The sequence below is a fragment of the Myotis myotis genome, unplaced genomic scaffold (assembly GCF_014108235.1).
Source record: "Myotis myotis isolate mMyoMyo1 unplaced genomic scaffold, mMyoMyo1.p scaffold_m19_p_3, whole genome shotgun sequence".
Lineage (NCBI taxonomy): Eukaryota > Metazoa > Chordata > Mammalia > Chiroptera > Vespertilionidae > Myotis > Myotis myotis.
The window spans coordinates 17,240,448-17,265,420 of NW_023416335.1; the positions used below are offsets into that span (position 1 = coordinate 17,240,448).

The 24,973-nt window shown below is 37.8% G+C and overlaps 1 protein-coding gene across 9 annotated transcripts in view; it reads left to right on the plus strand.

Moving 5' to 3' along the window:
* The window catches only part of NRG1 (neuregulin 1), a 998,992-nt gene that overhangs the window by 910,382 nt on the left and 63,637 nt on the right, over nucleotides 1-24,973 (plus strand). The window lies entirely within an intron of this gene.

Sequence of the window (24,973 nt, forward strand, 5' to 3'; positions counted from 1 at the left end):
TGTGGCACATTACTAAGGTCCATCTTGCAAATGTGATAGGGACCTTTAAAGACATCACAAAATATATGTCAGGAATTAAATGTTTAATATTTTAAATCCTCGGTGCAAAATGAGATGGGACATATAAATGTACACGGACCCGTACATTAGTTGAGTGCCTATATAGACAGGACCCGCTATGGGCAAGTCCCTGGTAGAGTAGAAAAAGCACTCCATGGTTCTTAGGTAGAAAGTCTACAGTCAGTTTTTCACATATCAGGAATATAGGTAATTTTAAGCAAAGAACACATGTGGGATAGAGAGGAAGATGAGGTTGGAATCACAGTTAGGGCCTCACTGAAAAGTTCTTGAAATGCTTGGCTGAAGAATTGGAGACTCAATGATGATGTGTTTAGCAGTGGAGATTGGTGCATTTAGCCTATGAAGACTAACTGACAGAATGTAGAAAAATTACATACTTGAGAATATCAATATAAATATAATTTCCCCAAAGGAAATGTTTAACGTAAAATTTGAATAGTGTGCTTTAGTCTGTCATGTAGAAGAATCATATATTTCACTTACCTCTCATTCAAACGGACAGTTTACTGTTCTTTTTTATATTCTAGTAACACTTCATGTGCTTGCAAATAGTTATTCTCCATTTGCCATCTCTTTTTGTGGAAAAAAAAATGCAGAGCATTAACATCACAAGAACTTATTTTCTGTCTTTTAAATAATTTATTTCCAAGCATCCATGGTTTCTTTCCAATCATCCCAAATAAAGAACTAGGATAGGATACAATACATTCATGTGAACTGAATTAATAAGTCCCAGCCAGTGACTGGAAGCAGTCGGTAATGTACCCAAATTAGCTTGAGTTCTTCTCTCCTCCATTTACTGCTGTTTGCCCTGAAATTTTGACATGGTAGAGAGAAGTTCAGGGTCAGGAGATGTATGGCCAGATGGCTCTCCTGAAACAGTCAGCTGTGGGCAGATGCTCATGTTCATGAGTGTCCTGTTGTTTTTTACCAATTCACAAATGTATTTCTCAAAACAGGGAACATCATACAAACCTATCATGCCAACATAACAAAAAGCTGTGTTGCTTCCATGCTTGGACAGGTCATGCCCTTGCTACCAAGTCAGAGGCAGATACACTGCTATTATTTTCAGTAATGGCAGCAAGGCCTCATTTAAGCCCACTCACATGGCAGATGAGTTTCTCATTAGTATCAGGACCATCGTTTTACTTGTCTCCACTTTTTAAAAAGTCTTTCTAAACGTAACCTTTTTTTGTTTTTTCGTTGATTTTCAACACATTTTAACCGACCATATGCATTCATTTGTTGAACATTGAATCCTTAGAGTTCATTATAGCTTTTGCTTGTCTCATTTATATCTAGAATCATACACAGGTATCCTGACCCCCATAAATCAAATGAATGAGAGGCTGGCACATTTATAACAATTAATTGACTTTTCTTTTTTAAAAAAATCTTTTCTGTACTTTTCAGCTGGTTATTCTCTACTCTATAACTAGCAGTACCACACTCTGAGTGATTGTTCTTCCTTATATATGATTGTATTTTCAATCCAAGGTAATACACTGGATGTACTTGAGAAAACAATTAATTTATCATGTTAAAAGATACCACTTTCTTTCATAACAGTTGTGTGAGTCTATTGAGCATTATTCATTTTAGAAAAATACTATAATCGATATTATTTAGGATTATATTGATAAAATAATCTTGGTCTGAGAATAGATAAGAAATGTAAGTTTTACACCAAGCACTAGTCAAGAATTGGTTTGTTATAAAAAAAAAATAACCTGTAGAAATTATTTATTCTGGAAATGAATTATCATATATTGCTTATTAACATCTTATTTGTGGCATTTTATTACTGACAAAGAAATGTAACTTCAACTTCATATACTATGGAAATGTGATCAGTCTATACCCACTGATTAATTAGCTGCCAGGCATTTAGGGTGGATAAACAAACACCTCTTTAGGAACATCTATAGACTTTTTGCTCTTGCTAGAGGCACATGGGAAGAGCCACAGAGTTTTTTATCCAAGCCTTCTTATATTAGATGAGAAAACTGCTGTCTGGAGGACTTAAAAGACCTCCTCCAAGTCATCAAGCTTGTTAGTGGCAGAGCTGACATCAGACTCAACGGTTCTGTCTCCCAAGTTCAATGTTGTTTTCATTTCAGTTCTCATGTTCTCTAGCAGATCTTGAGTCCTAGGTAGTAAATATTTAATGCAGGACACTAACTTGAGGAATCGAATTAAAAATTACAACCAAATGTAGAATATTCTCATTAGTTAGGTAGCAATTTTGTGATCTAGGGATTTCAACAAAATTAATTCAGTGGACCACATGTTAATAGGAATGCTACAGAAAAAAATTAAGAAAGAGGGGATTGTTTCATGGGCAAAGTTTGATAATTATTTTTCATTCCTGGAGAGTTACAAAACACTTTAGCATATGTCAGAGTGAGAAGTCCTGAATTAAAATAATCTACTTGCTTTTTAAATCCAGTGTTTCTCAGAAGGTTTGCCCATGGTGTGTGTGTGTGTGTGTGTGTGTGTGTGTGTGTGTTTTCCTTTGAATACTTACTTTCAAGATGGGGTTCTTATTGAAATATTAGACTGAACACTAATGAATAAACCAACAGGAGAATCCTAAAAAGTATTGTAAGCTTTTTTTTTTTTGCTTTCATATTTCTGATGATATAATAATGGCAGCAGTAATATCTGATTCCTTGATTGTGTTAAAAATAACAGTAATTGGATAATTATTTTCCTTCAGAATAAGGTTTTGTTGTTTTCCCTCCCTTAAGTTTGGGCAGAGTAAAAGTTGTGGTCATTATCTTAAAATTTTGTTTTTTAATATATAGTTTTGTGAAATTTTTTCAATATGACATGACTAAACAAGAGATTTTATGATGTGTAAAAGATGTAGTAAGTTTATCAAAACTCAGCCATCTGTGCCAATAATCTTGTAACATACCATTAGTTGTATGATTCTTGCATCTGATGTGTCCTTTTACTTTTCAGAATAGATTGGTTCCTTTCTAGAAGTCAGATCTCATGTTCTACAGAGAGATAGGGAAGGTTTTTTGCCTCTTGGAATATTTCTAACCATGGGGAAGGCAGCAGGTGCTACTTCCCTAGTGTATTCTGTTTTTTCCCCATCTACAAAATATTAGAATAATAAATAGTCATAAATAAAAGAAAACAAAAAAAATAGTTATGGTAAGACTTATGGAAGTGAAAACTGCTATAAATCTGAAATTTATATAAAATTTATGTAGAAAAACTTCTTGCTCTCTTTTAAGCAACTCTTCTTTGTCATAACTTAGTTTAGAATAAAAATATGTACCTTATCTAAACCGACTTATAGAGCACATATTTTGACAATATTTAAGGGACTCCATAAACTTTGGAACAGAAAAAAAGCTTAATAGCAATGTCAACTATACTTTTAGTATAATTCATACTTAACCCTTTATCTTTATAATAATAAATATCACAGCTAGTTTGAGCAGGCAACTTTAATTTACATCGTTTGGTGAAAGGTTTTAGCTAGTGTTTATATATCAAGAATTCCGAGTCTTTTAAATTAGCTTTACATTTTTTGGATCAACTCCATAAAGAAATTTATTTTTGTTACATGCAGACACAGTTGAGAGAGAACCTTATCATTTCTGCAATTATGACCCTAAGCCGACAGAGTCTATTCCCTGTTTACTTACTCTGATTTAGTGTGTTGTGTCAGTTGACAGTATTCGAGGCTCCTGTTGATGTAAATTGCCATAAAGCGAGGAAACACAGGCAATAGACCCATCAGGGAGGCTCAGCACTATAGAACAGCACAATTGTAAGAAAAGGGTTTGCAGAAAAGTTGCTTGTCAGTCTTTGGAAATTGACTGTAAATGCAAATTGGCCACAGCTTCACAGTCCTTGAACAAAAGAGATGGAAAGTGAGGCACCACGGAACAAGCTGAATGCACTTTTAGGCATAGCTGCTTCCATGAAGACAAAAATAGGATCCCATTTGTTCATTCACAATAGATACTCAGACTCGACATTCTGCTATGCCCGTGGTTTAGTGGAGCCTGCAATGCTCCCAGGAGAAGGGTTGCCTCATTCTGATTTATCTTGATGTTTCCCCTCCTTCCTATACAGGGAAGTCTTCCAGCCCTCCCCACTTTGTAGGATTAGAAGGAAAGACATACTCAGAAGCCAGTCTCTTCTGTTACCTTTGTACCTTTATGCTGATGGGATGCTGTTATAGTTTTATATTTATGTTTGGATATTGTGTCTCCTGATGACTCATTGCCAGGAACCTGGTCTAAATTTCTCTCACAAAACCTGGGGCTCTTCTAATTTGCTTCATGAATAAAAATGCACACTAGAATCCCTAGGTCAGAGGGACAAGAGGAAGCACAGAACAATAAAAAAATTTTTTTGGCATGCCTATATTCTTAAATATCACTCACATTTAAAGAATTATTTTACTTAAAAGAATATTGGATTGCTGCAATTTTTGCTTTAAATCCATCTCATCAAAGGAGGATGATTTATTTTTCTGTCTCAAGAGGTATTTCACTTTAAATAGAGAGGTAGGAAAGAAAGTGATTTTAACAGAGGTTTACTTTTCATTTGTACTGATAAGTTACATATATGGATAAGTGACTTACATTTGCATGGAACTGAGCTGTCCTTATCTTCTGTGCATATTTTTATGCTTTCTCTATACATGTTTCTGTTATAAAAAAAAAAAAAGAGATATTTTTTCAGAAAATAATTCTAAAACACCATTTTTTTATAATAAACATTTATTCAGGTATGCCTGGGGAGAACCTTCCTCCCTAATTATCAGATTTGAACAACTCCAGTCAATGCTTATTATTATTATTTTTTTATTTTGACAGCACTCATCAATTTGGGTACTATATTGTGAGAAATATAATAAATTAGTTGTGAGAGCAGAGAGGTAATGAGGTGAATGGTATAAATTTTTGACAGTTTTGACACTACTAACCAATCAGAAAAAAATATATAGATACATATCCTAATTCAAACTGAAACCAGGTAACAATTAAATACATTTTTGCTAAAGTTAATTTTTGAATTTGAGATACTTGTAGATCCACCTACAGTTGTAAGAATTAACACAGAGAGATCCCATGCAGAAGATTTCCATCATCACAGGAATGTGGCTATAAAAGTGAGCAATTAAATATGTTTTGAGGAATTTCCCACCTCTAAATTTTTTAGTACCAAATATCCTTACATGTGCCCAGACTAACAACAGGGTTTATAGGAAAAACGACTAGGGGGTCAATGAGCTGGAATTCAGTTCTCAGCTCTGGCACTATAACTGATTTAATCACATTTTGGGAATCACGGCCTCATTGTGCCTTAATTATTTCATTGGGAGTTGGTCTAAATCAGTGATCCTCAAGTAGGAGGAAAGTGAGGGATGTCTCCTTTCCTTATGAAGACTTGTGTGAATCTTGGGCCTTAGGGGTTTTTCAGACGCAGCCAAATACCTTTCCCTCCACCTCCGCTCCCACCTCTGCCACATGCAGATTCTGAGTTTTGCCCCTAGACTTCTAGGATCTCAACTCCTTCATCCGCCATTGAGAATTGCTTATGAGAACAACTAACTGTGTTACTGGTGGGCTGTAGCTATACAGTTTACCAACAAAGTAGTCTCAAGCATCTCTAAGCTGCTTCTCAATTTTTTTTAAAATATATTTTATTGATTTTTTACAGAGAGGAAGGGAGAGAGATAGAGAGTTAGAAACATTGATGAGAAAGAAACATCGATCAGCTGCCTCCTGCACATCTCCTACGGGGGATATGCCCGCAACCCAGGTACATGCCCTTGACCGGAATCGAACCTGGGACCTTTCAGTCCGCAGGCCGATGCTCTATCCACTGAGCCAAACCGGTTTCAGCCTCAATTTTAAGATAATAAGAAAAATATCTGAAGAACATTGAAAATCTTCCTGCTTCAGAGCATCGGGGTGGAGGAGAATGTGTTCACTCTGTGGGCCAAGTCCAGGGTGGTGTCTGAGGAAGGTCTTCTCCAGGAGGGGTCCTGGAGAAAGGGGCCTGAGGACGTGCAGTTCTCACAAGGGAATGATCTGCAGGAATCGAATCCCCTAGGTTGAGGACCGAAGAAAACGGGTCACTCAGCATCGGAATGTGACCCTGTCCGATGTCTAATTTATAGTTTGTTTTTAATTTTAGAAATAGGCTGCTTTCTCCATAACTTTGATGTCCTATCTCCAAAGCAGATTTATTATAAAATGTTTTCATAGAAAAGAAAGACACGGTGTGTTTTTATCATTATAATTGCGGTCTTAAATATTTCTTTCCAGGGCCCAGTCTAGGTTGTTAAACCTCATTAGCTTTATACTTCTGGTTAGTGCTATCTCCTTGACTGTGGCAGATTCAACTTACCAATAATACTCCTTTCTATTCCTTTCCTTAAGGAGCCAAATATATGGGGAGGGGGGAGGACTTCAGACTACATGTCCAATTCATGTTGGAATGTTGAGAAGCAAGAAATGAGTCTGAACTGAAAACCAAAGAAAGAGGCAAGGAAAAGAAAAGGAAATAAAGTTTTTTCTATATCCCATTAGGGATGATACATGAAAGAAAAATCGAGGAAAGCCAGAAACAATAATATATTCTCCAAAGTGACAGCCTAATGAGATTTTTGGACCCACACTGGAATGAGTGTACTCAGAGAGCAGGCGCACAGAGAGATGAGGAGAGGGAAGTATTGGTCCGCGTGTCAACCTCCAGGTTTAAAATAACTCCGAAGGTATCCAAATCCCTTCCTCGGATGCAGGAGTGTTTGCACACTTGGTTGCAATGTAAGAGGTACCCAGAGCGAAAGAGAAGGCGATGGAAACCTGGATACCTGCATTCAAGTAAGACCCTCTGATTCTATCCGGCAAGTGACACAGCTGTCCTAGAAGATGAATTGCCAGCTCTGCAGTAATGCGCTGAGTGAGGTCTGAGTGAGAGAGCCCCAGAGACTATGGAGGCAGACCAGCTCTGGGCTTGAGAGCATCCAGTAATGACTCACAGGAGGTGGAAGAAAATGGGCTCAATTTATGGGCAGGTTCAGAGTGGCACAAAAGACAAATAACTTGATATTATTGATATAGTGATACCACAGAGGACAGGAAGTATAGCCAGTTACCACTGAAGTAAAAAGGATTTGTATTAACCCAGTGTATGAGTCTGAATGCAAGGGCCTCTGTGATGTCAGCTGCTAAATTCTTTATAATCTCAATTCTGAATGAGTTCCAGATTCAGGAATCTCTGGGATTGTTGAAATTTCTTGAAGAAAAAAAAATCCTTATTTCTATAAAGATACAGCAACCAATCCAACCATCTTCAGCATACCACTCTCTGTTAATAAAATATAAAAGATAATATGAATGATTAGCAGAGAAGACCAGAGAAGCTACAAGGAGTTGGTAAAATATATGACCATTACCGACCTTCCGGTAAAGGGTGAAACAAGATTGCTCTGGTATCATCTGTGAGAATTTCAGACAAGCTGTCTCGGAAGCAAAGCAGGCAGATAGGTGATGGATGGATGGATGCGTGGATAGATGGATGGAGGCTAAAGTGGATATGTGCATTGAAAGATGGAACAGAGCACTAGCATCTAAAGTCACTTGAATTTTGTTCTAAATGGGAAAAGAACAAAGGACAAACCGAACAAAGGAAACCACATATGGGATTAGCAAAACTGAGCATGAGCCGGAGCACATTGCGAGGAGGAAGCACTATTAAGGAGGCTGTCAGACTAGACAGATGATCCATTACCAGTGGAAACCAAGAAGCTCCGAACCATTAGCCAAGACTGCAATCCTCTCAGGCAGGGACCCGGCTGAGTGCCTGGAGACATGAGCAGAATCCATCTAGGAGCGGCATCGCTGCTTACATGGCCATCACAAGAGCATCACTAGGTCCAAAAGTTTTTGTGTGTGAAAGATGGAGCAACTTGTTTAATATCAGCTACTCCTGCAGCTCAGGGGTACTTAGGAGGACAAATAAGCCTTTTCTTTTTTCTTTTCTTTTCTTTTCTTTTCTTTTCTTTTCTTTTCTTTTCTTTCTTTCTTTCTTTCTTTTTTTCTTTTTCTTTTCTTTTTTTTTTTTTTGCCGCAATGCTAATTGTGCTGGACTTTCATTTTCAGAATATCAGGGAGAGATTTTATTTTTCAAAGGATGCAGTCTAAGTGTTTGGGGGAGGCAGAGAGCTGGTAATCAATGATTTTAAAATGCTATTTTTACGTGTTTGGTATCATCACTGTCCCTTACTGTTCATCTATCAGAGACAGTGTCATGAAGTGTTAAAGAGCATGGACTGTACACAGACAGTCTAGGTTTGATGCTTGCCTCTACTTCCTTATTAGCTATGCAGCCCTAGACAATTTAATTAACATGTTGGGGCCTCAGTTTCCTCATCCATAAAATAAGGATTAAAAACAGCACTTAGATCCTAGAATTGAGAAGTTGAGATGTGTTACTATATGTAAAGCACTTGAACAGTGTCTGGCACATGACAAAACATATTTCCCTATCTCCATCACTTCCTTCTATTATTCCCATTCTGCGTGTGGTATGCGTGTGCGGGAGCGTAGCCACAGGCTTGTGGGCAGAGAGTGATATTGAGGGATCACATGGCAGAAGAGGAAAAATGGGCTTCCCTAACATCCTGACTAGTTCTTTAAAAAAAAGGGGGGGTGGGGTGAGAATTAGCTTTGATAGTATGTAGGAAGGGAAGCCATGAGAAGGCAGAACAAGGCATAAGGCTACTGATACTTTTAATGAAAAAAAAAAGAAAGAATTGTGACTATAATGTTTAGAAAATGTACAGCTGATAAGAGCTAAGATACCTGGTCCTTCAGTGCTCATTGTCCTTTTCAAATATCTTGTGGCTTTTTCCACCTGTGCCGCTCACCCTACTGGGAATGCTTTTTGCCCCATAAGCAATTTCCATTCATTAACATTATTCCCATTTTCCAGAGCACAAAACAAAAAAACCTGTCTTTATTCCCAGTTACAAGGATTTGCCAAAAGCTACTTTTCATAAAGGTCCCTTTTGAATTTGCCTTACTTTTCTTTTTATTATATATAAATTCCTTTAAGACAAAAATCCTGTTTTCCTTCCTATTTATGATTTTTAATCTTCATCTGTCTGCCTCCCCTGTGCCCAATTCTGACCCCCTGTTGTAGCATGTGCACAAAACATATTTGTTGAGTTATGATTGAATCCCAAATCCATAAAAGCAAGGAGTTTCGTTCACTCTCTGGGAAAACTCTTAGAAAATCCTTTTCCAAGTCCCAGTAGACCCAGCGTAATGATAATGATAGCTTTTCAGCAATTACTTAAACACTGTATTAAGTTATTAAAATAATCCCTGCTTCAGGTTCTTAATAAAAATACGTAAATGGTCTCTGTTAGCTCAGTTTGGTTCTTGGTGAATTCTGTTCCTGTTTTTATTGTACCCCTGACACTGCTGCTTGCTGTTGGTTCATCTATGAGGCATTTGAAATGCTGAATTACTCTGCATTGAATTTGTTCTTGTATTGTCTAGGCTCGAGTCAGCCTCCTAGGGTCGTCACACCATAATCTTACACACAACATGTGCCTTGTGGCCCAGATGTTTTCCAAGAGGGAGTGCTGCAGCCAAGAAAAGCAAGATAGTATCTTGAATACCCGCAGGGATTGATATGACTGAAAAAGCAACCGTAGAGCCAACTAGATAGCTGTCCAAGAAAAAGCGAGCCTCTTATTTGTATAGTTGGAGTTTTGGTGATCAAATAGTAGAAATTCAAAAAATTTTTATGATAAGACCTTTAGCTTTACAGATTCTCATAATATCTGCTTTTCTAGTGCGGACTTGGGCGTTTGGCAGTTTGTAGATAAGCTAGGATTATAGCAACAGCAAGGGGAAAAAAAGGAAGCGTTCACAGACTGTGTATTGTTGCTCCATAAATGTAACACAATAAAAAATTACCTTTCTTTCCCAATATTTGCAAGTAACACAAGAATAAACAAAAACTGCTTCTAGAACGATACTTCTACTGTAGTGACTATGAATAAATTGCTCTTTGTGGTCTCTATATTTTCCCCCGACAAGGGGAAAATATATTGTATTTTTGCAGTGAGCAGGGGTACCTGAAGTTGTTTTGTATTTTTCAAAAATTGTGAAAGTATTAGTATTTTTTGTGGCGAGGGCTTATTTTTGCCGACATACCAATTAACAAAGAAACACTGTGGTAACATTACATTTATCTTTTTATTTCATTATCTTATTAACTGCTTCACATCTTTTTTATAACTATGAATATAGCTCTTAGTCATAAGCATCAAGCCCTCAAGGACTGTAGAAATTCATGTGTACGTCATGATAATGCCCTAGCCAAATTTTTCCTACCTCTTGCCTCTGAAAATCTTGTGGTTTTTGTTCTAATCTTAATAGCTTGGATTAGGACATTGTCTGGCCTAGTCTAGAATAGGGGAACCAATAGGGAGCTGATTTTGTCCTGGGGTCTAGCTGAGACTGTAGGTCTGTCTTAGGAAATGTGGTCTGAGAGGGCCACACCTTCCTGAGCCAAACTCCGATAACACCCTCAACTTCTAGATCCTGGACATAGCATTACATTGAATGAGTCAGACTCATTCATACACTATGAGAATTTATCACAGTTGGCTGCAGGCTCCAATGACCGTTGAGATCCCAGTACTTTTCACGTTTTTAAAGGCATCAGAATCTTTGTTTTCTCAAATTAAATCTATTATTTTGTTTTAAAACAATGAAATCAGATTTCCTCTTCTTGCAATAATTATGGGACCCAGGAGCCCATAATTCCACTAATTGGGGAGTTAGTTGCTTTCCAGTTAAGGAGATACATTAGTGGCATCCTTCTTTTAGCTTTCCATGTAAGTGGTTGGGCTGCTTTATATCCTGATAATTAAAAGCAGTTTATATGTATCTTATTTTCCATGAAGGAAAAAATTGTATTGATTGTATCACATCATCCTCATAGGTAGCAGCAAAATACCTTTATTGAGCATCACTGTATGCATAGCATTGTGCTAATATGAGATAAGCAGATGAATACATTTTTGAGGTCTATTTCCTATTCTTCCTATTCTATTTCCATAACTTAATTAGCTCCCGAACCCAATTCTAATATGCATAATGCCTTTAAGTATATTCCAAACTCAGTGGGGTAGGTTTTATTTTTTTTTCTTTTACGTATTCTCAGGACAGGGTAACACTACCTATTACATACATACACTATGAGAATTTAGCACAGTTGGCTGCTGGCAACAGACGCAAAGATTTATTCTGTGGAGCTATTTTCTAGCCTGTTGGATGCCAGCCAGCTGCCTAATGGATCATGAGTGAGTCAGTTTCATTCAGGCTCTTAGCAAAGTCAATTTGTCCAGCAGCACACGATTTTCTGTCGTGCAGCCTCTTTGCCTGGCACTGCTGTGACGGGCACAGTCTTGCTGTTTCTGCATCTCTAGATTCCAGCTGGGCTGTGGCCCCACAAGGCTGGTCCCTAGGGAATCAAAGTCCCCTCCAAAGAGGAAAAAATGATGAAAACTTCCAGGAAAAACCAGTCAGACTACAAGTCCCCTCTATTAAAAAGTGGGTCAGAAAAACATCCATGTATCAAGTTGGCTTAATGTTGTTGTGTGCAATGAACAACAGCACTTGTCTTTGGATTACTTCAGGTTCAATCGCCCTTTCTGTTTTAAGTTGTAGAAAAATAGTGAAAACAGGGTACATCTGGAAGGGACTAAATAGCACTTGCTAAGAAACCTGAGTCACACCCCAGTGTTGAAGAATCAGTGTGGCTTCTTCCAAGGCAGCGGTTCTCAACCTGTGGGTCGCGACCCCTTTGGCAGCCGAACGACCCTTTCACAGGGCTCGCCTAAGACCATCCTGCATATCAGATATTTACATTACGATTCATAACAGTAGCAACGTTACAGTTATGAAGTAGCAATGAAAATAATTTTATGGTTGGGTCACAACATGAAGAACTGTATTTAAAGGGCCAGAAGGTTGAGAACTACTGTTCTAAGGAAATCTGCCCAGTGTATGGGACGAGGGACCAAATGTGGGCAGGAAGGAGATAAGCCCTACTGTACAGGCCACTCCCCCCAAGATTGCCACGCATGGACTTTCTCTCTCAGGGGTCATGGCACTGGCGTGCCCAAGTCCAGGTAGGCACTTGGGAAGTGAGGCATCACCACACATGTCAGAGTTTACAAAATACAAGCAAATTTTCACGACCTTGTGGAGGAGAGCCCTGTCTGATTTGATTGGTTGTGAACAACCAAGAAGTCATTTTTTCTGAAGGAAGATATTGGGATAAGGGCTGCTGTTTGCACATATACATAATCTTAGAAGAGATTACATTATGCAAAATCAGACACATTATGCAAAAAGATTATTGTTTTAGCTAATGGCTCCAGGGCAGCCTAATTTGTCTTCTCTATAGGTCCCTCATTTTTAAGGAAATACTTTTAGTTTTCAAAGAATTCACGTCCTTTATTTATTTTTTTAAAATATATGTTTTATTGATTTCAGAGAGAGGAAGGGAGAGGGAGAGATAGAAACATCAACGATGAGAGAGAATCACTGACTGGCTGCCTCCTGTATGCCCCCTACAAGCCCACAAACCCTGGCCATGTGCCCTGACTAGCAATCAATCCTTGACCTCCTGGTTCATGGGTTGACGCTCAACCACTGTGCCTCACCAGCCTGGCAAAGAATTCACATTCTTGAAGGCCCTGTGTTGGTAGTAGAAGACATAGGCAGCATGCTTTCTTCTTAGCCAGGAGCCTCTATTTTAGAAATCATTAGATGGAAGGTGTCAGGTCTAAAAAAACTGTAAAATTTTGATTCCCCTTGGAGAAACTGTGGTTTCTCACTTCTGTTCATTTTCTTCTATTTGATACAATAAGATCAAAATATTGTGAACCATGTGGGCTAGGCAGAGATGCTCCCGTGGATAAGAAAAGTGTTTCATTATTCATACATGATATTTGTTAAAAGCACAGTATGTGAAAGACACCTTAGCTGCATAGACTCTCTGATTTCCTCTTGGATTCATTTTTGAAAGATTGTACATCATGACGCATACCTCACGCCTGTCGCTTTTCCCCTCGCCTTTTGTTTCTTCCTGTCTAGCCTGGGGAGCAGGGTTTTGGCAAAGTTTCAGCTGTGCTTTCTTAACTGCTAGACGTCAAGCACTTTCCACCAGGTAGAGGCTAGTGTATTCTTTTCACTGAGGTGAAAGTGTCATAATTTAATCCTCTATTCTGCCTTTGACCCCTAGAATCTATCAGCTTAAAATTCACATTTTAAAAATAGACGTCCTAAGTTATATTCAACACTTGTTAGTACCATTATTATCATAAATGTAAATCCCAGATTGCAGATGTTCATCCTTAGATTTTGCCAATATCCTCGTGTCTTTTTTCCCATAGATGAGTGTTCCAATTCAAGTGTTTCCTTTTCAAGAGTTTGACATTTCAGAGATTGTAGTAGTCCTAATATTTAGTCTCATGAGGTGCTTCATTTTTAAAGTACTTTTTTCATTGTTTTTTTTTCCCTTGCTGACCCATCATTCCACTAGGTCAGTTTTTTTTTTTCTTTTGTGCATGACTAATAACAATAAAGTCTGAGCTCCGTTCTCATATTCCATGTTTTAATTGTATAAAGCAGCTATGAAGACCCACACTGACAAGATTCTGAGCCTAAATGAAATTAGGTCATGTCTCAAAGAAATCATCTGTGATTCAAGCAAAATGTGTGGGTGTGCACATGTGCAGCACTGATAATATTTTCCCTGACAACTCCTACACGGTGTCCTTGTAGTGAAATGAGAGGAGCTTTGGAGTGTGTCTAGCACTCATGTACAGATTAGGACCCTACAGCCCAAGAAAATACAGGTGAACTGGACTAGGACCCAGGCTCCCACTGTGCTCCGAGTCCAGCCCTCTTCACTTTCAGCGAGCTCTGAACAGGACCTGAAACTCTGCCTGGCAATCAACTGCTGATGAAACAAAAGGAGAGAGAGTCTACCAGTCAATCTTGAGATTCTAAAATTGGCCGGCAAGGTTATGAATTCAAGAATTGTTAAGCAAAACTGAAGAATGTCTTTGTATCTTTATCACAGTTTTATGGGGAAGTGCAGAAATGAATACAAAGTAAAACGGTGGAACTTACTGTACCTGGTAAATGGAGATGTTGCAGAGAAGTTGGGGAAGAATTAGCTACAGGCAAAATGTTCCCTGTGGGATTAAAACACAGAATTGTGAAAATGACAGCTGGTTTAAGGCCCAGTTTAAAGTTGGGTGACTAGACAGACATTCGCTGTGATGTTGGGTGGTGGCACCCTGCAGGGCATATGTGGCTCCCCAGATTCAAAAAATGCCACATGATCAGAAGTTCCACTCCTTTTGCTAATATTATTTCCATCTACTAAAAAATCAGATATTTACAAATGAGAGTATTTAAATATTGGAGCAAACAAGAGATTGGGGGTCCCATTATTTATTAAAGTAGAATGTCCAAATGAGAATATGATCAAACAATGCGAACAGTCCAAGAGAAGCAAAGGAATGTCCATAGTATTTTAAGCCAGTGTCTGGACACTAAATATCAGACTGACTAGTCAATGAAAGTGACCACAAAATTAGATGATTTTGACCCAAAAGAATGCATTAGCCTCCTTTCCAACAGTGTTTGCCAGTTTTCCATTTCTGTGTTTCCCCTCTTCACCCCCAGCCCCAAGTGGAAATTAAGATGGTTTTCCACTTGTTTTGTTTTGAAGAGAGAACTTTATGTCACCAAACTATAATGTGAAGAGAACTGTTCCCATCAAAACCGACAGTCTCAGGGAGACAGGGAAAATGCAAAACTACTCATGTCTTAGAAAAGCTTTCCCAAGAGTTGGATCATGTTGGATAATGTCAAGATCCTCTTCACTTTCAAAGTCTCTTAATTACCTTGGGGGGTATGGGGTGGGGAAATACAAGTGGTGGAAATCTACTTTTGTTTTTCTTAGTGAAAAAAAGAGCATAGCACTCTTCAATGGAAAGCCCTTCTGAATTTCTCAAGCTGCGTTTCCTTGACATTTAACTCCTCTGTCAACAGAAACCGCTAGGCTGTTCCACATTTTGAAGAACACAAGAGCCTTGACAATTACCATGTTTCAGAAATATTGATTACTAGAGGCCTGATGCACGAAATTTGTGCAAGGGACTTAGCCCTTGCAGCCCCTCAGAGCCTTGGCTGGGCCACGCAGCTCCTCACAGCCTCGGCCAGCCCTCACAGCCCCAGCTCCGTCTGGAAGGACATCCAGAAGGTCGTTCGGCTGTTCGGTCTAATTAGCATATTAGCTCTTTATTATATAGGACATTAAGCAGCCTCAAAAATGTTCTTGCTTTTACCCATAGCTGTCTTTAAATTCTCTTTTCATAAGTTTATTGGAGATGGGAGGTAGTAAAGCTCAGTATTCTTTTCCAAGGACCTTTAAGTACAAGGTAATGATCGTTAAAGGTTGTTGCATGTTTGATTTGTCTACTTGATATAGGTAAATGGAGTCAAAGTTCTGTGAACTGTAGGATTGGATGAATGTTGCCTGCAATTCCGTCTGTGGAACCCACTTTATTGTTACACTAGAGGACTGGTGGGGTCCCGTGGCCTGGCGTGCCAGGAATCAGTGGACCTCTGCGCTACCACAGCCTGGCCTTACCCGCCAGCTAGCTGGGCTCCAGCCCGCTGTGCGCATAGATCCTGCACAACATGAAGTAGTGCACGAAGCGGCAGGTGGCTGGGGAGGAACCCAAGCCTGGGCCGGGCACCATTCCCGCTCATCCTGGCCCCCCTGTGCCTGTCGCTGCCACTCCGCTGTGGTCTCTGCACACCAGTTCTAGGGCGATACTGGCATGCCCATGACCATACAGCCGCCCAGTCAGTCCAGATGCTGGGACCAGGAGCCATGAGCCTGGTGTCCTTTGGTCAGCTGAACGGCACTCCTGCTGTTGGAACACAGTGACCACCAGGAGGCAGCTCCTGCACTGAGTGTCTGCCCCCTGGTGGTCAGTGTGCATCATAGCTACCAGTCAACCTGTCGGCCTGTCAACCTGTCACGTAGGCTTTTATATGTATAGATTAAACATGAGAGCTAAAGTTCTTCACTGAAGTGGATTGAGAAGAATGGAAGTAGGATCATGTGGGCTGAGCTTGAGGCAGCCTATTCTGTTAAAGAACTAGTATGGCAGCCAAGCTGGCATGGTTCAGTGATTGATCATCAACCCATGAACTAGGACAGTGATGGCGAACCTTTTGAGCTCGGCATGTCAGCATTTTGAAAACCCTAACTTAACTCTGGTGCCGTGTCATATATAGAAATTTTTTGATATTTGCAAAGATTTATATTTTTTATATTTATTTTATATATTTAAATGCCATTTAACAAAGAAAAATCAACCAAAAAAAAAATGAGTTTGTGTGTCACCTCTGACACGCGTGTCATAGGTTCGCCATCACTGAACTAGGAGGTCATAGTTTGATTCTGGTCAGGGCACATGCCTGGGTTTCAGACTGGACCTTTAGTAGGCAGCCGATCAATGATTCTCTCTCATCATTGATGTTTCTATCTCACTCTCTCTGTCCCTTCCTCTCTGAAATCAATAAAAACATACTTAAAAAAAAAATAGTATGGCACACCAAAGGAGAGAGTCCTGGACTAGTCTTCTCTCTGAACTTTGCATGCCTATAATTTTCATCATGGATAATTCAGAGAAACTCTCAATTTAATTATTAAATGTTTTCTCCATATCCAACGTGGACCATTCATTCTTGGCTTGAGCAAATCAGAGGATTGTATTGTGCCAAATACTTAACCTCTTTGTTCTATAGGTAAGAACCTTTAAAAACTCTCTTTTTGGCTGATATAATGATGTTGAACTACCCTCACGTGTCAGCATACTCTCATGGGGCTGATATAGTTAATGTACACTGCAGTGAACTTTCAACTCAGCTCCACGAGTCTCTGAAAGAGAGAGCTGATGAAATTTAGAGCTGAACAGAGACCAACATCCAACCTTTATATATATGAGCTGGAACTGGTTAGTATATAGCAATAGGACACCAATCAAAAGACATGGCAATCACTTAGAGTAAAACTGTATTAAAAATAAATTGCAAAAGCAGATATGATTTTCATAAATCTGGGGAGTATGGATCTGTTGCTTTTTATAGCATCTGAATTATGGCTTGGGCTTATTAAGAATTAAGAAAACAAATTTCAGTGCTGTCAATGATACCTCAGTACAATATGGAACAATCTGTTAGATGTAAATGTGCTAAAAAGATAACAGCAATTTTCAATGAGTAAACACATAAGTAAAGCACCTAGAATAAAAGAGCTTTTTTACATAGTTTTCAAGGAACAGCTGGGGAATGGGAGAGGCGTAAAGAAGTAAAACATCAAGAAAAACACATCTGTGATGGAACTGTAGGCAAAGCTCATTACAGGAGAGTTATAAGGGCAGATAAGATCTTGTTGCTCTAAACTAGTTATTTGGTAATACACCAACAATTCAGCCTAGAAGCACAGCTTTAAGGTGTTACAGTGGCAGCCATACCTGTCTCTGGTTGCACTGGAGAGAAAGCCCAGATAGTAGAAAGTCTGAGGAAATAAGAGTGTTATAAAAGAGCCATGAGTATGTATTACAAAGGATAATGACAAAATAAAGGCCTAGGAGGAGGTCAACTAGAGACCTGAGTAAAGAACCAAAGGCCCCGCTTTGGTTTAATACAGGATGGCTTTTATAAGAGGAATGACTCATATTCTCTATGGCTTACTCTACTTTATGAAGGCTAGTCTCCGAGAATCTCTAGTCTGCTTATTGGAACCAAATATATGAAGCAGGTGAGATGATAAAACAATCCACATACAGCTGTTACTTGAGTTTGACTTTTCATATAATATTAAAATCTTAGGGCTGAGAGTAATGTCCAACCACTACCTTCAGATAGGACTTCACAGACCAAGGAAATGTATTACCTACTTGATCCATTCACAAATAAGGCATAAACCTTCCTGGAAGAAATTCCACAACTGCTATTATAAATGCCTCCAGTGATAAAGACCCTAAAGCTAACAGACAGGTATTTTTCCAAGTACATTTAAATGCGGTAAATCGATTCTATCTATTCTTTTTATTTCCTGTGAATTCGTATTTGCGTTCCCACTTCCTAAGAGTGCACGTGTCTCATGGTCAGTTAGTTAGAAACTATGTAAGGAGTAATTTTGCATGGTTACAACTGCTGTGCCAGTGTAAGTAACTCTGCCTTTAATTAAGTAATTATTTAAAATGGAACTTGTCTACTTCCTCCTATTCTGTAGCTGACAGTGATTGAGGGGCTTGGTGTGCCCACGTGGCTCAGAAATGGAATCAGTAAATGAGAGCAGTTGTCAGCCCCAGATTCTGATGAGTGGAACAGCTTGCGTGGGTTAGTGATTAATGCCGTAGTAAGGAATGAAGCCTGCTTTCCTAGAGAAGCCACGGGACAAGCTATAATGGACTGGAGTTCTATGACAGTTGTCCAGTGGTGTGAACCATCTTTGAACTTAGTCAAATGGTGATGTAATTTAATATTGGAACTTGAAAAACAATGAAACGATGACTTCGAATGTAAGAGAACAAGATTTTCTGGTTTCTATTTTTATTTTATGTCATTCCATGAATGTGATTAGTGCAGCTTTTAAGATCATTCTTTTGGAATTTCTTGCCTTTTGTTGTCTTGAGCCAACTTTTACTAATGGCGCAACTTTTACTCTAATGTCAGTATCCTTAATTGGTAATACAAGGGTTTGGGTATCCATCCATAGGACCAAAAAGTATATGTAAGAAAATATTCAAATGGATATATCTCCCTTTGTAAAGATTTAATAATAGTTTAACATATTGAAAAATAATTCTACTGACAGCTTTATTGTGATGTAATTAACGTACCTTAACATTTTCATTGCCCCCAAAACAAAACTCATACCCATAGAGGTCACTTCCCATTTCCTCCTTCTCACTCCCCACATTCAAGTTGTTTTTGAAGGTGTTCTGATTAGAACTCTACATTTGTGACTTGTGTTTATAGCTAGCAAATTTTTATTAATTCAAAACAAGTGATTCTACATATATAGTAGTATATGTAATGTATTAGAATGTTATTATTTTAATGAATAGTGAAATATTTTAATATGTATAACTGATGAGATAACTTTAGCAATATTATGAATGAAATGAAATAACTAAAATGAATGCTTTTATCTTAACTCATAATTGACATAAACAGAAAATTAAATTATCTAGGTAGATTAGATAAATTTTCTTAAAGAAGCAATTAAATTACTTTTCTCTAATGTACAAACTATTATATAAATGTGTGCAACTATGTAAAAGAACTCAGATTAGAATTTCCTTTAAAAATTTTTCATCCCTTTTTATTTATTCAACAGATATTTCCTTTCCACCACAAATGCAATAAATCCTTATTCTGTTCACCTCTTCCAATTGGTACCTTGGGTTTATCCTGCACATCAGCTAAAAGAATTAAGTTAAAGTTTATCTCTGTGGATAGAAGGGCTCAGTGAGTTATTTGGTGAGGTACAAAGGGAACCTGTAATTTATATAAGTAAATATATTGCACGCAGTTTAAAATAGCCACCATTTAATGTAGGATTCTGTACACACTTGCCCACCCTCCTTCTCAAGCTCAGTCCAGCTCTCTGGACCCTAAACCACCCTGACCTGCACTCCCTGGAATTGCCTATGTCCCTTCCTGCCTTTGGATCTTCAAATAAGTCCTCTCTTATGAAAATCTATAGCTCGCCCACCCATCTCCCACACTACCCTGCCCTTTGCTTACGTAGATAATTTCTCCTTCAAATCTCACCTCTGCAATGCTCCCCCTGGGAAGCCTTTTTCAGCTTTCCCTGTTAGTGTCCTCAGAGCACCATAATTTTTGTAAGTAACTTTCATGATCTCACCCTAATCTCCTTTATTTGCAAATATTTGGAAGCACTGGCTTAATTGTGCAACACACACATACCCTCACGTACTCACTGTGTGTGTATACGAATGATCCAGTAGCTTTTCAGAAAAATCTACATTTTAGGCTTTTCATTAAGTCAGACCTCACTTCCTCTTGAGAATTCAGGATTATTATTTTTTTAACACATTAATACTGTGAGATTTATTCTCTGTGTTTAAATCAAGAGGCAACAATGCCAAGATGATAACTTGTCAGTAATTGGTCAGTTTTCACTGTTGAAAAACAAACAATATCTTTCTCTCAGAAGAATAACAATTCAGTGATAGAGGGGGCATAATGTCTAAAGGGCCAGCATATGTGAAAGCAATTTTTAAATATTAATTGTTGTGGTCTTTCACTTGAGTGATTCTGATTTTTTGAATCTTATTAAACTGCTGATTTCTCAACTTACTAACACCTACTTTGAAATAGGCAAAGCTGTCAACTAAAAGAGAATGTACCCAAATAAAAGATGATTCATTTTGGCCCCGGCTGGTTTGGCTCAGTGGATAGAGTATCAGGCTGAGGACTGAAGTGTCCCAGATTCGATTCTGGTCAAGTTCACATGCCTGGTTTATGGGCTTGATCCCCGGTAGGGGGCATGCAGGAGGCAGCCGGTCAATGATTCTCTCATCATTGATGTTTCTATCTCTCTATCCCTCTCCTTCCTCTCTGAAATCAATAAAAATATATTTTTAAAAAAGAGAGATGATTCACTTTATAAAACTTGACAAATACTATGATTATTTCTGAACTATCACTTTCTGAATTAGTTATATGTTTCTACCCTGCTTCCTTCCGTGAAGGATTTACTAGTAAGGCATTCTTACTGCCCAGCATTCAGGTGCTTAAACAAAAGGAAAATGTGAATGGTGTACTTCAATAAAGAAGGGACACCCTTCTGAATTGAAACTCTCCCAAGTGAATATGAAAGTCCATAAACTGACATGGGATACTAAGATCATGAGATTACAAAAATGACATAGCCTTGAGATTTCATCACAAAATAAATCAAATTGCTAGGAAATGGATTTCTCTTTTCCCAGAAATCAGGCACGCTTCCAGGATGGCTTTTTTCCTAAGACTAACAACTTCTCATCATTGAGACTTGGCTTGCATATTTAATATAAAAAATGGAAAATCTTCACCCTTACTGGTGTGGCCCTGCAGTTAGAGCGTTGACCCTGTGCACTGAAGGGTCATGGGTTTGATTCCTGGTCAAAGGCAGGTACCTCTGTTGCAGGCTCTACCCTAAGCCTCGACTGAGGCACATGCAGGAGGCAACCAATCGATGTGTCTCTCTCACATCAGTGTTTCTCTCTCTGTGTCTCTCTCTCTAACCTGACTTCCCTCTTTCCCATTCTCTCTAAAATCAATGGGACAAATATCCTCGGGTGAGGATTAACAACAACAACAACAACAAAAAAGGAAAATCTTTGAAAAAATAAAAGGATATTTCAGGAAAACATGTCCCAAGTGCTATCTTTAAGGCATTGTTCAGACACCACCCACATCTAAAAAAAATGACTCTATGTCACTTCCAGAAAGCATGTGGCAAAACCTGTGTGCTTCTGAAAGGCATGTGGGACTAACTTCAAATGTGCCTAATAGCCACAGATGAAATCATGCATGAAAATCAAGTGAACCTGTGGAAACAAACAGCAACCTGTTATTCAGGCATTTTTGTTGGTACAGATGAGTTTTCAATAGAGAATGGGTTAATGGATGTTATGAATGTTGGTAATGCTTTTTTCAGTATTGTGAATATTTACTCGCAAAATTATTAGTGAGCTCTTAGAACTTGAAGAAGGAAAGAATCAAAAACAGGAGTGAATTGAAAGATTGCTTAGACTATTTTAATGACTTATAGTCTTATTTTTGTATTTTTATTCTTTCCTATTGGTGAATATTTCAACAAAATGCAAGCGAGTTTAAAAATTACAAAATGTACCTAAAAGTACAAATTTGAGTTTGTATCTTAATAGAATCAATGATTTTATGGGGTAACATTTAATTATATATTTTATTTGTTTGCAGAAAGATTTTTATACTTGGATTTCCTAAGTAATGCTGTTTTTCTTGGTTAATGGATGGGAGAGGGTTCAGAGAGGACTCGAGGCATTCCCCACCTCCTGATCTTACTGTCTGGCCCTAAACCCTACAGGACTTTGAGCCAATTGGAGCCTGAGCACAAACAATATTGCTCAGGGCAGGAGGAGGAGGGTTTTGCACTGACTCCTTTGGAGTCTTCAAATTTTCTCTTCTCAGTTATCCTGTAGTGGAGCTAATAATCTCATAAACACTATTAGTTTTCAAACACCCTTTCAACTCTTCAGTTTTCCAATTGATCTGAGAAATGCTTTGATCTTTTTTTGTCTCATGATATTGTAGAACTGTCTTCTTGATGATTTTTAAAATACTTATTGTTTTCACAAATATTTCACCTGGGCTATCATGCCAATTTTATTACTATAACTTTCTTACATTCAAAGTGACACAAATTGTTGTGATGCCTAGACTTTTCTAGTGAGATCTATGTTATCAAATTGGAAGACAGAAAATCAATAGGACCAAATAAAATTAATCTCCCCATGACAATAACAATAGGTCATAAAATATGTGCTGCTCATGAAGGTACATGCAAAGTGTACTCCTTGGTTGAGCATTCTTCATTGCACATCTAATACCAATCTCAAAAAAATAAAGAATGGGGGGCAGCGTGGGGCTAAAGAAAACTGAATGTTTCATCAGTTGCATATCTTTGAATCAGAATATTACTTGGAATAACAAAGAAAAATTTATCCTATTGCATAAGCATTTTAAATGTTTTATGACATATAGAAATCATTGTATTGTATTACTTTCTTTTTAACATCTATATGTTTTTCTTCTAAAATAATTTCTTTGGGGATTTTGGGAATTGATAGGGACTGTTTTAAGTAAGAGGCCGTTCTAATTCATGTTTTAATACAATTCATAAATAAAATTCATTGATAAAATTGTCTTTTTTGATAAATTGATAGGTAAAGAAAATTTTCTTCTGGTCAGTCTACTCATAGGATATATAATATAGATATGAAAATCTGTTATATTTTTACATAGAAACAGGGTATAGCTTATTTTTTTAAAATAGTAATAAACCAAGCTATTTTTAAAATTTGGAATTAACAGATGAAAACTTGCCAAGTATCTGAAATAAAAGTATTTATGCAACTGAAGGTTTATGCTTTAGTTTTTTTAATTTGGGGACTTTTTAGACAACTACTAGCTAAATACCTATTGTTTTCATTGAGATAGTGTTACAACACATTCAGTCTTTGAAAAGGCAACATCTTCTCTAGGGAAATGAGGATGGTCTTCACTCTGCTGTCTCTCTGACCCCTTGGCACATGGTAATTTCAGATACCATCAGCAAAAATGGGCTGTGCTGAACAAGCACTTATAAACTAATGGCTCCATACAGGACAGAGCGGTGGCCCTTTAATGACAAAGAACGATTCACAGGAAATGAGTTAATTTAATAAATTGCCAGTTGCCCATCAGGCATCTAAGCAGAATAATGATATATGCAAGGTGCTCTAAAAAGAATGTTTTTCTCTTTTTTTATTTTTCTTTCCCTTTTCTCCATTTCTCATTACTCTCTGGGGAGGTAGTGAAACTGGGGAAGAGGACATATCAAATAAAAAGTGTGACAAATTAGTGAATGTTTAACAGTGATTTATTGAGCTGGATTAAATGAATTTAGAGGTGAATCTTCAAGTGATCATTTCTTTCTTTCAAGGTTTTATTTATAATCTAAGATGTTTTCATTTGAGGAGCAGTGATACTATCAGGCTTATATATAAAATTTACTAAATTGTATCAGTGGCTTTGCAGAGGACACCATGAACTTTTGTATAATAGACTGGAAGATTAATCTGCATGACACACAAAGTTAGAAATAGCTACTTACAGATATTATGTTGTGACAACAAAACAAGTAAAACAAACAAAAGGGGTAGTTCAAAATCTATGTTGAAAGACAAGATCTGATTTCTGAAAGCTCAAACCAGTTTATAATTTGAGAAAAATGCATGAATATCGCCTGCACTTCTGTACACTAAATTTGATTATTTCATGCTTTATTTGCTATTACCATCATGAAATTAATGGAACATGTTTAATTACTATTGCTTGGAAACATCACTAAAATATAGTGTTCTTCAAGTCATCGAACAAAGAAGCTCATATTTATCACTTACAGGCAGATTTTATTGGTCTTGGCGCATTTAGTCACCCCACCCCCATTCATCTGCTGATGGCCAATATAAGCTGTAGGAAGTCTCATCAATGAAATTAGTAACCTGTGGGGACAGAGATGCAATTAATGCCTGTCATTCTAGATTTGTGATCATTTGGGATATGCGTTTTATATCCATTGGAAATATTTGCTTGACTTGTTAAAATGTAGAGTTATTTCTATGGGTAAATATATTTTAAAATTCTAAACACATAAAATATTTTTACATAGCCAAATTCTTAAATATATTGAATGAATTACAGCTTTTCGGAACAGCGATCAGCAAGTGACTAGTGACCACATTTTCAAATTGGCTTCTGCTGTATTTGACAAAAACTGCTACCATGGCAAAATTTGTGATTTAGACTTTTACCAAAGTAGGAAATATGTGAGGGACATTGTGTATTTTTCCACTTTGAGAGGGATCTCCTCTATCTGCTCTCTATTCTTGCCCCCAATGTGCACCAGTTATAAATTGATGCATTAGAATCAGATGCTTGAAGGTTAAGATGTAGCATGTTTGTGG